Source organism: Tamandua tetradactyla, chromosome 17 (genome assembly GCF_023851605.1).
Source record: "Tamandua tetradactyla isolate mTamTet1 chromosome 17, mTamTet1.pri, whole genome shotgun sequence".
Lineage (NCBI taxonomy): Eukaryota > Metazoa > Chordata > Mammalia > Pilosa > Myrmecophagidae > Tamandua > Tamandua tetradactyla.
The window spans coordinates 81785855-81803076 of NC_135343.1; the positions used below are offsets into that span (position 1 = coordinate 81785855).

Sequence of the window (17222 nt, forward strand, 5' to 3'; positions counted from 1 at the left end):
TGCAGTCAGGCGGTGGTGAATGGTGACAGGAAAACAAGTCCCCAGGCTCTCGGTTCTGAACTAAGCACCAGGAGAGCTGGAACCAAGGATCACATTCTTTCATGATATTGCTGTTTCCTACTAAGCCCCTTAAAGCAGGCAGGAAATAAGCACTTTCCTGATTCACTCCATAACTAAAACAACAAATGCTTCAAGCAAATTCCACCGGTAATCAGGCATATCTCAGGCCACCTCAGAGAAACTGCAGAAGCACAAAAGAAACAAATCACATGGACCCACAAGAAACCACAATCTCCATGACCATCCTTAGCTCAAAGAGGAGAATTTGGCCCAATAAGTAGGGGTATAATGCATTTAGTAATGGGATACTGAGTTTATTTTAAAATACTTGATGCACCTATTTCCCCACATCACCCTTTACCCAAACCAGGTAAGTGCTAACATTAACAGTGACTGGGCTACAGTGAATATCTCAAATTCCAGTGTCAAATTATGTGTCATGAGCATGCAAATGGGGGGTGGCCAGTTCTACTTATACCCAACCCTAGCTTTGGTTAAGAGGGCCTCCATTCTTGAAACTGCTTCCAACTGCCCATACCGTCTTGCAACTGACATCAGCTCTGTCTCGGGAATTTTTATTATTTTCAATTTAACTTCTGTGAGACATCATTTTTAAGCAATTCACATATGTTTCAGCAGATTTCACATTGCCATTTTCTGCATAAGCTAATAGGATTCCATAGCTACAACTAATTTGGAGCCATTAGGTATCAAAAAAAGGTATGGAGCATTTATCCCTAACTGAATCTGTTTGTATCTCATTGATCCTCCTTCTAGTAAGCATTTGCTGTACTATCCATGGAGCAGGAATAATGAGCAAGCTCCCATAAGTCGACTTGATGCAACCTAATGCTAGTATGTGGTTAGAAACAGAGAACACCTCTCAGTTTAATTCAGAATCAACTGAGTACCTCCAATTCTCTACACTGTACAAAGCATTCTGAGGAAAATAAAGCTCTAAAAAAAAAGATTTGACCTAAACTCATTTATAATCTTGCTACAATAACATAAATCAATTGAAAAACAACTCAAGAAGGTAAAATATGATTAATAGAACCAAGAAGTACCCCCCCTACACACACACACACACACACACACACACACACTCCAGTTTCTGGAATGTGAATGAATGCCAAGACTGTGAATTCCACCTTCCCTCTCTTCTTCCAAAAATGGCTCTATGCTTTCACAGTATACTGAACCTTCAAGCTCTTAAGGAAAAATGCTTAACATTCCAAAGAATTAGCCCTACTTTTCCCTCACATCATTCAGTAGCTGGCATTTGTCCTCATATGGAAATAAGGAAGGTGGACACTAGAAGTGGCAATCAGTATCATGGATTTCAAGTGAAAGGGTCTGAAAATTACAAAGAACTTTGCAAGCATAAGAGACCGTTGGATGGCTTCAGAGAGCAGGAACACCAGGACAACATCAGATGCTCATTTTCCTGCTCAGAAAAAATGACAGAAGCACCCACCTGAGCCGTAATGGAAAACTGGCCTGTGGAGTTACAAGATTGGTTAAACATTTGATATGAGAAGAATCTCACCTCGCCCATCAACCATTCTATTTGAACCATATCTAGTATAAACAGCCAATACTAACTGGTTAAGCAAAAAGATCAAATATAATTATCATTTAATCTGTAACAGTGCTTTTCAGTTTAATTATAATGGATGATTCTAGTATACAGGAACAAATCAATTATCAACTTAAAATATTGCAGACATAATTGCACCAAAGAATGTGATATTTAAGACACAGCATTTGTTAATAGAAAAAGGTACCCATACGGAACTCTCTCCATAAGCTACGTAAATGCAAAAACTGCAACCATTACTAATCTGAGTTTAGGGGGAATCAATCCTAAAACTACTCTCCTGCAAATCATCCAGAAGTAGAATTCAGTTAATTGAATTATATTCATGTAAACCTACCCTGATAACCTCAGATCTCTGTGGGTACACTGATAGGCATTTCATGCTAACTCCTTCACTTGATTCAATGGCAGAAGGAATACAGGTGAGGCAGTGGAAGAGAAGACCACAAATATGAAGTAAGGTTTCAAAAACTTAACCCCTTTGTATTTGTCCGGGGCTCTCAATGACAGGAAATGTGATGGCCACACACATAGGCTTTGACTCACTTTCCAGAATGTCCACATCATCTACCAGGAATTGAACACTCACTGTGGAAGCTTAATCCACAGATTCCACTGCACACAGCAACCCTCTATCATAGACTTGACTATTGTACCCACTTTACAGATGAAGAAGTTGAGACGCAGAAGAAGGAAATGAGTTGCCTAAGGTCACCCAACTAGTAAATGACTGAAACAGGTCAAGGATCCCCTAAGAAGTTCATGTACCCCACCCACCAGGACAGGCTGCATGCCGGGTAACAGAGAAGAAACAGATGCAGAAATAACATTTGTCTCTATCTGGGTATCTGTTTTGGACTATAAGTTCCTGAAGGGCAAGGCAGCATCTGTTTCTACATGGCCTCCTTGTGCAGCACTGACCTGTGTAAGCAGGTGCTATTGGGTGTCATTTTGATAATAAAACAGTGAAGAAGCAAGAATGAAGATGATGTAGGAGTCTAACTCCCTGTTTGTCCCTGAATTTATAAGAGGTCTTGGGATGATGTTTGCAGGAGACATACAGTGACGGCACACCAACTCCGGACGCACTCTGTCAAACCCATTATGTTAATGGGCAAACGTCCAAACAATGGCGGCATGAAATCATTCCCAAAGTCTATATGCCCCAAATTATGCTGTGCTGTAAGGAGGAGGAAGGGCAGGTTTCAGAGTTCCACCTTCCTCCAAACCCGGTGTACTTTCCTGTTTCTCCCCCACCAACCAAACCTCATCAGTCCTGGAATTTTCTGTATAGCAAACACCAAAAGTAAAATAAATGCCAGATAGCTATTGCTGTCATTGCCTGTCCCGCAGTCATCCTGCTATTAGCTGTTGGTGGAGCAGACAGTATAGGCTGACAAGATCTTAAGAAAGATGAGGGATGAGATGTCAAGGCAGGGAACGTTGCAGCTGGGCACGACGGCTTCGACACGCACTGCAGACAGCGCAGATCAGCTAGCTCCCTTGGAGACGGCAGGGAACTAAACTGTGGCCACGAGAGGCAGCAAAAGATGAGTGTGTGAGAAGATCAGCATATTCAGCCTGCCAATTACCTTCCCCCTCTCCATTCCCATCCCCAAACACAAATTCCTTCATATTAACAGGACTGGAAATGACAGCGCAGTGAGTGTTGTCAGGCTGAAGCCAAGTATCACTTTCCAAATATGAGCCTCAGTGTGAAACTGGAATTCCAAAGCACTCCCCTCCTTGAACCCCAGGCCAGAAAACTCTCCTAGACCAGCATCTCTGCAGCAGTATCCTACCCCCAAGAAACTGGCGTGGCATTCCTGGCTTCCCAATAGACACAAACACAAACACTCACACAGCCTCCTGGGACTACTTAAAGTACGAACACATACATGCAAAAGAGATAACTAGTCTCCACCTATGGGTTGAGCAGTGTTCTCTTACTCCTCTTGGCTGAATCCCTACACCTGTTAAACCTCACTCAGTCCTCCCTCCACACAAACACACTTAATATAACCATCATATCCTTGACACGGTTAATACCAGTTTTGATAGCAGACAGTATGTGCCAAAGATCAGAATCACACATGTTGAAAGAGCTTGAACTCTCAGCATGTTCTTGATGAATTTTTTCTTTTTTATTTTTGGTTCTGTAATAAGAAGTTCCTTAGTCCATACTTAAAGGAATGTGACTAGCACCCATTCCCACCGTCCACCTCACCTGGGATAGAACTGGAACATCTCCCCAAGTGTTCTGCAGAAGGTAAAAAACAGGTTTCTCTCAAGACTGATCTTCCTTCACCTTGAGGGGAAAAAAAATAAATATCATGCTGTTATATGGTAGACTCCAGTCTACTCTATTGCACTCTTCCTGATGGGTCATGCAAGACTCAAAAGGACTAAAGAAAAGACTAATATGTTCAAGTTGATGGAGGAAAACAAATCAAGAGTGCTTGCTTAGACTCCAAGATCTCTAATATCACTGGAACATGATCAAAAGAGTTTTTTAACGCAAGAAAATTGCAGCTCTACGTCCAGAGATGCCAACAGCAGGACAAGGGGAGAGGAGACTGCTGCAGGGGTGCTGCACAAATGCCCAGTAACAGAGCAGAGAACTGGCTAGACATTCAAAGGTGCCTGGTCTTGAGTGAGCTGACGCTCAGTACACCTACACCAAGGGTTCTGGGACGGCAGGAACACTTCCCTTCAGGACAGCCGACTGGGACAAGAGCCCTGGAGCTTTGATGGCTCGACAGCAAAGGAGAGCTGGAAAGCCTATATATGATGTTCTGGCTGGGATGTTCTAGAGAAAGCGCCATAAGAAATCAAGACATCCAAGGGAAACAGGAGCAGCCCAGTGTGGATGGGTAGAGAGAGGAACCGAGGGACCCAGGGATGTGGTCGTTGTGATGGTGGTTTTGCCCAGTAGGGCTAGCCTCGGGCATGTTTGTCTCTATTTCCACCTTGACTAAAAATACGGGGGAAATCATATTTCCACAGCAGTGGCCTTTGTTAACATGGAAAAACATGTATTCCTACAAATATTTGGGCTGAAATAGCCTTAGGTATTTTAATCTAGTCCAAGGAGTGTCAAGCTTCAGCAGAATCACCTGGAAGTCTTGTTAAAACACAGATTGCTAGCCCTATCTTCAGCATTTCTACTTCAGTGGGTCTGGAGTGGCCTCCAAGAATCTGCATTTCTAACAAGTTGTCAGGCAATGCAGATGACGCTGGTCCATGACTACAACTGAGAACCACTGATCTAATCCAACCCTAAACTTTTTAAAAGAGACAATTAAATTTAGCAAATATTTCTTAAGTGTCTGCTATGAGTAAGATTTCAGACTACATGTTAGAGACAAAAATAATTTTATGCTAAATTAAATTCCAAATTGATTCAACATTTAGATGTTTAAAAATATGAATGTAAGTACTAGCATATAATTCCAAGGTAGGGAAGGACTTTAAACCATGAAAAATACTATTCACAGAATTTTCTATATAAAATTATTAAATTTCTATGCTGCAGAAAGAAAAGTTAAAATAAGGACAAAGTAAAAAAATTGCAACCTATAAGAGATTAAAATGTTATCTTCTTAAAAAGCAAAGAGCTGGACTTCCGGAGAAGATGGCGGCTTAGTAAGACGCGCGGGTCTTAGTTCCTCCTCCAGAAAAGCAACTAAAGAAACAGAAACAATACGAAACAGCTCCTGGAGTCACGACAGAGACCAAAAAGACAGCGTACCCCATTCTGGAACGGCTGAACGGGCAGGGAGAATCCGCTGCGGTGAGATACCTGAGGGGCGCGCGTTTTCCCGGCTGGGGCGGCTGGCGACTGGGGTCCCCTCCACGCACGTGGCTCCCCGGTCTGACTGGGAACGTTGGATAGCGGTGCCCTCCCGTCACGCTTGGTGTCTCGGGCCAGCTGGGCAATTTGGACCGGCAGTACCCCAAGCCGCGGCGGCCAGCGACCCCCGCCTCCACGCGCGGTTTCCCGGCCTGACTGCCCCGCAGACAGACGAGCGCCACCTACTGGGCAGAAAAAGAAAAACAGAGCCGAGAGATTTCACAGAAAAACCTTTCAACCAGCCGGGTGCAACACCCAGGGAAATCTGATCAAATGCCCAGACACCAGCAGAAAATAATGGATGACGCTCGGAAAATTGAAGATATGGCCCAGTCAAAGGAACAAACCAATAGTTCAAATGAGATACAGGAGCTGAGACAACTAATGCTGAATATACGAACAGAAATGGAAAAACTCTTCAAAAACCAAATCAATAAATTGAGGGAGGACATGAAGAAGACATGGGCTAAACAAAAAGAAGAAATAGAAAATCTGAAAAAACAAATCACAGAACTTATGGGAGTGAAGGACAAAGAAGAAAAAATGGAAAAAACAATGGATACCTACAATGGTAGATCTAAAGAGACAGAAGCTACAATTAGTGAACCAGAGGATGGAACATCTGAATTCCAAAAAGAAACAGAAACTATAGGGAAAAGAATGGAAAAACTTGAGCAGGGGATCAGGGAACTGAATGACAATATGAAGCGCACAAATATACGTGTTGTGGGTGTCCCAGAAGGAGAAGAGAAGGGAAAAGGAGGAGAAAAACTAATGGAAGAAATTATCACTGAAAATTTCCCAACTCTTATGAAAGACCTAAATTTACAGATCCAAGAAGTGCAGCGCACCCCAAAGAGAATAGACCCAAATAGGTGTTCTCCAAGACATTTACTAGTTAGAATGTCAGAGGTCAAAGAGAAAGAGAGGATCTTGAAAGCAGCAAGAGAAAAACAATCTGTCACATACAAGGGAAACCCAATAAGACTATGTGTAGATTTCTCAGCAGAAACCATGGAAGCTAGAAGACAGTGGGATGATATATTTAAATTACTAAAAGAGAAAAACTGCCAACCAAGACTCCTATATCCAGAAAAATTGTCCTTCAAAAATGAAGGAGAAATTAAAACATTTATAGACAAAAAGTCACTGACAGAATTTGTGACCAAGAGACCAGCTCTGCAAGAAATACTAAAGGGAGCACTAGAGTCAGATACGAAAAGACAGAAGAGAGAGGTATGGAGTAAAGTGTAGAAAGAAGGAAAATCAGATATGATATATATAATACAAAAGCCAAAATGGTAGAGGAAAATATTATCCAAACAGTAATAACACTAAAAGTTAATGGACTGAATTTCCCAATCAAAAGACATAGAATGGCAGAATGGATTACGACCCAGCAATACCACTGCTAGGTATCTACTCAAAGGACTTAAGGGCAAAGACACAGACGGACATTTGCACACCAGTGTTTATAGCAGCATTATCTACAATTGCAAAGAGATGGAAACAGCCAAAATGTCCATCAACAGACGAGTGGCTAAACAAACTGTGGCATATACCTACGATGGAATATTATGCAGCTTTAAGACAGACTAAACTTATGAAGCATGTAATAACATGGATGGACCTAGAGAACATTATGCTGAGTGAGTCTAGCCAAAAACTAAAGGACAAATACTGTATGGTCCCACTGATGTGAACCGACAGTCGAGAATCAGCTTGGAATATATCATTGGTAACAGAGACCAGCAGGAGTTGGAAACAGGGTGAGATAATGGGTAATTGGAGCTGAAGGGATACAGACTTTGCAACAGGACTAGATACAAAAACTCAAAAATGGACAGCACAATGATACCTGGGTGTAATGTAACTAGGTTGGAACACTGAGTGAAGCTGCACCTGAAATATGGTTTTTTGTTTGTTTGTTTGTGTGTTTGTATCTTTTGTTTTTGTTTTTTTTCTTTTTCCTTTTTATATATATATATATATATTTTTATTAGTATTATTATTTTAATTCTCTTCTCTATATTAACATTCTATATCTTTTTCTGCTGTTTTGCTAGTTCTTTTCCTAAATCGATGCAAATGTACTAAGAAATGATGATCATACATCTATGTGATGATACTAAGAATTACTGAGTGCATGTGTAGAATGGAATGATTTCTAAATGTTGTGTTAATTTCTTTTTTTTTTTGATTAATAAAAAAATTAAAAAAAAATATTGATTCATAAAACATATATAAAGGTGTAACAAAACATGATGCAGTGTATGCCTGTGTCCATATCACCCAGTTTAAGGAAAAGAACATGATCATGTTCCTTTGAACCCTCCCTAATCACACCTTCTTTCTTTCCCCACAGAGGTAATCACTATCATGAATTTTGAACTCATTATTCCTTTGCTTTTCTATATCCTTTCATCACATATGTTTCAGTCTCTAAACAATTTATTATTATACTTTGCATATTTCTGAACTTTAATAAATTGAGTTAAATTGTAAGTAAAAAAAAAAAAAGAATGTAAACTTCTTGGGGACAGGGCCTATTGGCCATACTATATTCATTTTTGTAAACTGTAGGCTTTGCACTGTTTCTGGTGAGCACTCAGTATTTGCTAGGTGAGTGTTTATGATAGATAATGCTTCTTTTCCATCTAAAATAAAGTTGACTATTAATGAATAAAAAAAAAAAAAAAAGCAAAGAGCTCTTTCAAATCCATAATGGAAAGACAAACATTCAGAGAAACATTAACAAATTGTCAATTTGCAAAAAATAGATACAACTGCAAGTAAATATATAAAAAATTTAGTCGCATAATAAAGTAATGAAAAAGATTAGTTGTCAGTGACAAATCTGGCAAATAAAACTACTGATAACATTCAGTGTTGGCACAATTGATTCTCATATGCTGTGAAGGGGTGTAAGCCGATGCCATCATTTTTATGTTAGTTAAGGTAACACCAGCTGCTATTACAAAAAATTTTTAAAAACTAAAAGTAAGCAACGGCTTAAACGTGAATGAGTGCATTTCTTCCCCCATCCAGTCCAAGGGAGTGTTCCGATTAGCAGGAGGCTCCTCTCCAAGCGATGACTCAGAGACTCAGGCTCCTTCCTTCTTTCCTCCATCTAGTGTCTCCACCATTCTCCAACATGCGTCTCACAGCCTCAAAGGCTTAACCTCATCAAGCCAAAAAGGGAAGTGGCGTGGAGAACAGGCTTGCAGCATGCACCGCTAGCACAGCCCGCGTACCTTCCACTCACATTCCATTGGCCAGAACCCATTCACAAGGTATGTGAATTATCTCTCAATAAAGCTGTTAACTTTTAAAACCTTGAAAGGGCATTTGATGGCATAGCATTAGGACAGACTATAGAAAAGAGAGTGATTAGCTGCACCATATACTGCAATGAGGCTAAAGAAGATGAAACCTGGGAAGAAAGTATAGGACTAAGTAAGAGATGTTGCTAACCCTTAAAAAAATTAAAACTTACAAAAACAGTTTCAGTGGAATGGTGAGCACCCATAACTAACAGACTAATGGCAATCTGTAAGGGAATAGTTAGGTTAAACTTGTAAGGAATGGCTAGCAGTTATCAAAAGCTATTCTACTGAATTTTGAAATGAAAGGGAAGAGATACATTACTATAATTTTAAGTGATAAAGGGACAAATGAATGACTATTTTCACAAGAGACCTAATGATGCATATACCGATAAAGGGCCTGATGATGTCACAGTGTCTCACTGGCGGCTGGAGGTGAGTTTAGGTATAAAAGTAGGTTAGTCTTGCCAAAGAAAGATAATTGCTTCCTCCAAAGTCTGAGGGAAATAGAAAAATTTCATAAAAATGCAAAGAAATATTGATACAGATATAGTTCCTCAGATGGTATAGTCATTTCAACAATACAAAGTTTCATTTTATCTGCTTTGGAAAAGGGAGGTACAATGTGTTTGTGTTTGTGAGGAAAATGGGGAAAGTTTGGGGCAACCATTATAGGAAATGCAAACAGAAAAGAAAATAAATTAGCCACAAATCTCCTGAAGGGGATATGGCATAGATGAACAGACAAGAATAAGAGGATTTGGATGCAATAAATGTTAATTTTATCAGACTTATATATAATATCTTTCTTACCTTTGAAGAACTCACGGTACCCAGAGATGGCCAGAAAGTCCTCACTGGGAGATGAATACATATTTTTTAGTTGTCTTAATCTCTCAATATTACCCCCTTTCCTTTTGAAATAAACAGTCTGATTTTCATTCTTTGAAATATTTCCTATAATAGATGTTTGTGTTTCTCATGTCACCCATCCATGTCACACAGATGAGCCAATGGATCCATCATAGGTTATACTAAGTCCAACATTTTTAATTCCCTTGTTCTTGTTCCTGTGTATTTTATTCAGAATCCTACTTCATTGACTGACATAGCTTCAATACAATATGAGGCCTGATAATTTTGAGTGCTTATAAACCACCTGCTGTCCAATCTACCTGATCAACCCAAGTAGCAGAGATCATGGTCCTGAGAGTAGGAGATAGAGATGGTCAGTCTGAGAGGAGAACTTTAGCCAATGAGGCAATCAGATTCGTGCACATTGGAGCTCCTGACAACAGCCTGGGCTTCAAGTTCTTGGGGAACAGAAGGGATGGCTGAAATGAAGACAGAGAAGTGCCTCAGCTTGGGGGCAGCTCGCACAGTATCACAACCTGTCAGGTTATAAGCAAAGGAGGAACCTAGAGACAAATTGCTCTGAACCACAGGAAAAACTCAAGCTAAGAACTAGCCTCCTACAGGCTGAAATTGGTCCCAGCAGTTAAAATTCAAGTCACCAATAATGCACAAAAGATGGAACTCTTTTTGACTGGAATCAACATTCCAAGATTCTGAACTAGTAGAGGTTTTACTCACAAACATGGGAGCCCTTTCCTCAAAAAATGGTCATGGTGTGCTGGTTTGAAAGCATGTATGGACCCTAGAAAAGCCATGTTTTAATCAAAATCCCATTTTGTAAAGGCAGAATAATCCCTATTCAATACTGTATGTTTGAATCTGTAATTAGATCATCTCCCTGAAGATATAACCCAATCAAGAGTGGGTGTTAAGCTGGATTAGGGGAGACGTGTCTCCACCCATTTGAGTGGGTCTTAACTGGTTTACTGGAGTCCTACAAAAGAGGCAACATTTTGGAGAATGAGAGATACAGAGAGAGCAGAGAAGAATGACACAGCCATGAGAAGCAGAGAGCCCACAAGCCAGCGACCTTTGGAGATGAAGAAGGAAAATGCCTCCTGGGGAGCTTATGAAACAGGAAGCCAGGAGAGAAAGCTAGCAGATGATGCCTTCCCTGCTTGCCATGTACTCTTCCAGCCAAGAGAGAAACTGTGACTGTGTCTGCCATGTGCCTTTCCAGGATGAGAGAGAAACCCTGAACATCATCGGCCTCCTTAAACCAAGGTATCTTTCCCCGGATACCTTTGATTTGACATTTCTATAAACTTGTTTTAATTGGTCATTTTCTTGGCCTTAGAACTATAAACTAGCAAGTTATTAAATTCCCCTTTTTAAAAGCCATTCTGTTTCTGATATGTTGCATTCTGGCAGCAAGCAAACTCGAACACATGGTTATGCAGAATGGTTCCCAGGAGACAGGTGTGGTTTGAAATGGGTCTGAAATCAGGGGCTAGTGGTGGAGTCTGTTTGTGAGAGTAAAACTTAGTCTCTGGGTAGAGGATTGATGAGTTCTGCGAAGCTAGCAGGGCCTCAGCAAGAAATATGCATTTCAGAAGAGAATCTTAACCCCATCTGTCAGGGATGGGAGCAGATTCCCAAGCCAATGAGCTAAGTGGGTATCCACACTAAGTAGAAATTGATAACCCCATCTAGCCAAATTTGCCTAAAATCTACCCTACTCCAAATATAATTCTCTATTTAAAAAAAAAAAATGGGGATGCTGTAAGGGAAACATGAACTTGTAGTTGTACTATACAATTGAATCTCAAAAACAGCCATATGAAACATAAAAAATTTCACAAACACCTTTGCCTCGTTCAATAGTACATTACAATACTGTTTCCATGGCTCCAAAGGCTCCAAAATAGTAAGCTGATTGGGTCAAGTCAGTCAAATGACAACTCAAAAGCATTAAAAATAATAATAAGAAGAAGACACAAACTGAAATGGTTGGTATCTTCATCCTATATATGCACAACATAGAAAAAATGATTTTTATCTCTATTCATTAGTTTTTTGCTTTATTACTGATTCCCAAATCCTTTTTTTCCCACTATTTTATAAAATGCATAACTCTACCTGAGTTTAATTACATACAATATCTTAACATATTATCTTCTAATCATTAGTTTTCATCAGAGAATGTCAGCAGGAAATTATACCAGATTATCTGCACCTGGTCTTTTTTTCATAACTCCATTTTAACCTTTACATGGCCTTCTATTCTATCAGACATTTTCAATATGTCTTGGAAGCTTCTTAAATGTTTTCTCGAAATTAAAATTAAATATATCCAAACTTCTCCTGTCTTTATGCTTTACCCAATGTTTGTTGAGTTTTTACTATTTGAAAAACACTGAATAAAGTTGGGGAATGAACACAAATACAATCCTGATTTGCAGGTAAAGTGAGATTTTCCTTCTTGTCCTGGATTTAGAATTGAGGCCCAAGCCTGAGGGCAAGAGGCACAATACCCCATATTGACAAGGAGCTGCCCTTGACTGGAGCTGGAGCAAACACCTCCCCACAGTACTTGTTTAGAGGCATGCTGCAGAATTTCTGCTAACTGGCCAGTCCCCACAATCCCCACCAGACAGTCTATTCAAGAAGAGGACCAGGGAGCCAGATGAAATGGGTATTACAGTATTTGTGAAGAGAAGGTAAAGGGGTAGGGAGTGTATCCCCTCTTTGAAGACAAGAAAATGATTTGTAAAGACTGAAGTTTCCAAAAATTCAGTGGATGGAGCTACTGACTTCTGGTTCCCTGGACAGAGTTCCAAACTGCAGAAACTCTAGGTCCAAGCCCACAATCCCAGGGGAGAAGTATGTTCATGAATTCCCGGGGGAGAGTTCGGGGACTTAGAAGGTATGTTATGTTATCAATTCTCGGTCTGTTTCTCCCTTTGTGGAGAGGTGCTTGACAAGGTCCCTTTAAAGTTTAGAGATCATTCTTGAACCCAGATGATGGTGCCTCAAGATTTATGAAGGATGGAAATCACTGAAGCAGACCGTGCCAATGGAGCTTAAAGTTGTGGTGTCCCTTGGCACCCTATCCCAGCCCTCCACAGCCCTTGGAGGGTCTAGAAAAGCACCCCAGCTACACATACATGAGTTAAATGAGTACAGAGGTAGACTGAGAATTTTCAGGCTGTGGCTAAACCAACTGATGGGATGTTCAAATGAAAGAAATAGTTGGTGGAGGCACTGCTAAGGAAATAAAGGAGACACGTCTGCTTCTCAAAGGGATGACTCAGTGACAGAGAGGGCTGGAGTCAAGAAACCAAACTCACCATATGAGTGACACCTGCCTGTCAGCAGAGACCGACCACTCGCATCAGGCAGAACCAGGCTGGGCCTAAGAGAACACAGAGCCACCACTGACACAGGGCAGGCACATGAAAAGATGCCGCACACGTCCCATAAACTTCTTCCTCATCCGCCACCCCTGAGGAGCCAATGCCATGAAAGAGTAGGGGTGGGGGGAGGCCGGAAGTTCAGAACCAGGCAGCGCCCCCACCTCCTCCACATCCAGCTGCCATAGACACAGCCAGGGGAAGAAGATGAGGTTGAATCAAGAGAAAAGCTTTAAAAGGAAATACACTTGAGCCTTAAATTAGGAATCATTATTCCATAAAATCATTGTTCCACAAATATTTCTTGTATAGGTCAACAAGGTGATACCTATACACATAAAAACAAAAAATGTTGAATCAAATGTCTAGTTGCTTTTAGATAATCAGAATTTTTTTTCTTTCATTATATCATTTATCATCATACTCTGTTAGCCATTGAATACTTATTATGACAGAAACAAAGCACATAGCATATATTGGAGCAACTAAAAATGAAAATGGATTTTAATAAATTGGTTTGGGTCAAAATATTCAAATGTATTTTAGTTTTCCAAAATTTATAATGTCACTGATAAATGCTTTACAATTGTCACATTAATAATAAATATAGTATTTCAGAAAAAAAGATTCACTGAAGAAGTAAAATGAGACAATAAAATAAAGAATGTGAAAAATTGCCTCTTGACCACATCCCTGAAAAAATCATTTGTGTTTAAGCATAACTGTTGGCTCAAGAATGGCTAGTTCAGCTTCAAGGACAGAATAAGTAAAATTGCAAGTAAAGTGAAATGTATCTTAAGGATACAACAGGCATTTGAATTTCAGGACTTGAAATCTATTTTCAGGAGATTTCAGGAAACCAGTAGCAAGGGAGCCCCATAGTCTCTCTCTTGGGTACTTGTTCAATTTCTTGGGCTCCTCACTGAAGAGCATCTTAAGTTTCTGTCATTTGAACAGGCTCATAAATCTGCTAGCACCCTCAGGTTTCGGACTTGTCAGCCTCAGGTATCACTCCTAACTCACAATTTATCTGCATGTTTCTTAATTCAAATAAACAAGGGAAAGAATTGCATTGGTCCATGTTTTTGTTCCAGACCATGTGATTAGGGAAACCCTGGGGTCTTTATCCACTCAGTCTTTTCCAGCAAAATGGGACACACAGTACTTGAAGAAATTGAGTCTCTAGTGAACTCCAATCCTGGACCATGCTATGGGGAGCCATGTGATATCTAGGACACAGGTTTCGGCTAACCTTTATGTATATTATTTACAGTTTTAGTATTTTTTTTTAAATCTTTCAATAATTGAATTAGCCTTTTTAAAATCCATCTTATAACTTCACTTTGAGGCAGAAAGTTGAAGCCCTTTGAGAAACTATTTCTCATTATATTTTGGACTACACCCTCATGATGGGCATCCAAGTACTCGGACACTCTACAGATCATCTATCCCATCTGTTCTCACCTGCTACTACTTAACCCTTGACCAGGGCTTTAAAATTTTTAAATTTCAAGTAAGTATTACCACATAGCAGAACCCAAAATACAGAGCTGTTCACATTATAGATGAAAGAACATTAAAGTCACTTGGAGAAAAAGTGCAGTTGCCTCAACACTCTGAAAACCACTTCTCCCACGGAAAAGAGCCCAGAACCACAAAAGAAATCCTAACCAGAAAGAAATCCTCATCTAATTCACCACATCCTCTCTTGCTCTTTACTCAGCAGAGATGAAAAATAGTCTTGAAAGAACAAAAAAGAAGAAACACCTCATTTTCATATACTTATCTACCCCTTACTGAGTGCAAGCTATGGTACAAATTTCTTTTGCTAAATACTGCTGAATTTGATTCAAAATGTGGAAGTTTTACTGAGCTCAGTTCTCCCCTATCTTAAAAGCTGTTCAAGATTAACTACAGGACCCTGTGAAAGGAAACCAAATGACGCTTGTCTTTTGAATACACATCTTTGTTTAATAGAACACCATTGACTGGACCTCATGGAGGACCAGAATTAGTGTCTTCTAGAAATTAAATGTAAGGGCTTAGTTTCCATATGATTGGCCTGTTTGTAAAAGACCAACCAAAACATATGAATGTATTTTTATTTCCTTCTGCTTTTGAGGAGAAAATGACCAAACTACCAAGTCTATTTCATTAACAGTGCCATATTTATTCCATAGTAGTATTTCCTAACTGACACATAAAATGAGTATGCTTCAGGAGGATATTAAATATAATCTATTTGTAGGAACAAGGTGTTATCAGAAAAAGACTCTGGATGTAAAACAACATAACATATTCTGAACTCTTCTACAGAGCAGTAGACGGTCTCTTTCTTTGAAGGTCAGTAATGATCTCCAAAGGGAGAGTAGAAGGATGACGGAGGACCGGATCACGTAATTAAGAGGTACGTTCTAGAGCTGGACTAGAAACTAAAGACCTAAGTGGAGGCCATTAAAACTCAATTTTGATCAGTTTGAGAATGAAATATGCCTAGAGAGACCACCCTAGGAAGAAACTGATGAAAAATAAGAAACACCCTGTATTTTTTACATTTACAATAAAGAGATAATTGAATTACTTCTAATGACTAAAAATAAATGTTTTTATGGAAAATTATCTAAAATATTTATTTTTCCCTGAGGTTGAAAAATTCCAAAGAATATTTACACTATCTGATAGAAAGTGCTTCTTCTAAGAAGCTTACATCCAGGCTTAAACAACACCAATTCTCATGGTTTTATCACTTGGAGAAACAGTAGAGTTGATTCAATTGACCACTTCCTGAGACCCTTGGCCAAGTCTCAGGCTTGAGTCAAACTTCGGCTTTATCTATTCTCTTTGAGTGTTTTCTGTTCTTACATTCATGTTATCCCTTAATCAGTGATTGTGACACTAAGGGTAAAGTTTTATAAACAGGAGAATTTGGCAAGTATTTCAGAAATTCAAAACAAGAAATTCCAACCGGGCACAATATGGAAACATCCTCTCTCCCTGTGTGAACCAACTTTGTGACCTCCAACTAATTCCCTGCTATCATCTTTTCCAACTTCTCTTGCATCTAACCTTTTCTCACCACTAAATCCTATCAATATTGCTTCAGTTAAAGTCATATGCAAATAAGAATATGATCTCTTTCTGAATAAGAAGAATATTATAATTATACATAGCTCTCCCCATTTCAAAAAATGAAGAGACTGTTCGAACTTTTAGAGATGTGTCTGTTTTTTATTCAGAAACAATTACACCAAGGAAAGTATGGAAATCAGTGACTTAAGACTGTTACTGGATTGTCAAATGGTGTATTATAATGTAAGTATAAACTGTATTTACGTATCATAGTCCACAGTGGCTAAGACCCAGTCTGCTGTATATATCAGTGGCTACCCCAGGAAGCAAATTGGAGGTACTTTACTTATCAATTCACAAGACCTTCAACTGAATAATCATAGAATTGAAGTAAAAAGTAAGCCCTCAGTAGGCAAATATATCTTGGGGAGAGGTATCCGAGCCCCACATTGGACCCAGATTGCAGCTATCCCTAAACTCCACCCACATAAAGATCACACCACATTCATGGCCTCTGCCCCAAAAGGGTTAGAATTTCTTTCTCCAGAGCCAAAGGAGCAATTAAAGCCAAGAGACCATAACACACTGAGAGAAGGATGGGGTGAATTAACAATCTGATTTTGCTGGGGTGACTAAAACTGAGAATCTTATCCAATATTGGGTTTTCACCTGCTCTTAAAGTCAAGACGCCCAGGTGGTGAACTGCATATGGAGGATCAGGAACGGACTGCATAATACGTCCATTCTCCCAAGAGGCACAAAGCTGACCTAGCAAATGTGCAGACCAGTTAAAATGTTCCATTTAAGAGGCAGCCTTCTCCAACTCCCCTTCTAACCCATTCTCACCTAGCCTGTTCTCTTTTTAGTGAAGTTGTGGAGCTTGTTTTCTAGTTGCAGTAACTATAGTCTCATCAATGTTTTCTACACTTGGCTGGGCATCAAAATCACCAGGAGTGGTCATTAAAAACAGAGCCCATTCCTTTTGCATCAGAAACCTGAAGGTAGGCATAACTGGATTAATTCTTAAGTAACCAGCTATGTATTAA

General features: G+C 39.7%; 1 long non-coding RNA gene across 3 annotated transcripts in view; it reads right to left on the reverse strand.

Moving 5' to 3' along the window:
* Window positions 1-17222, reverse strand: part of LOC143661440 (uncharacterized) — a 138313-nt gene that overhangs the window by 66738 nt on the left and 54353 nt on the right. For all 3 annotated transcript variants that reach the window (XR_013164589.1, XR_013164590.1, XR_013164588.1), the window contains one exon: window positions 3888-3968. This is a non-coding gene — a long non-coding RNA (uncharacterized LOC143661440). The remainder of the gene's footprint in view (window positions 1-3887; window positions 3969-17222) is intronic.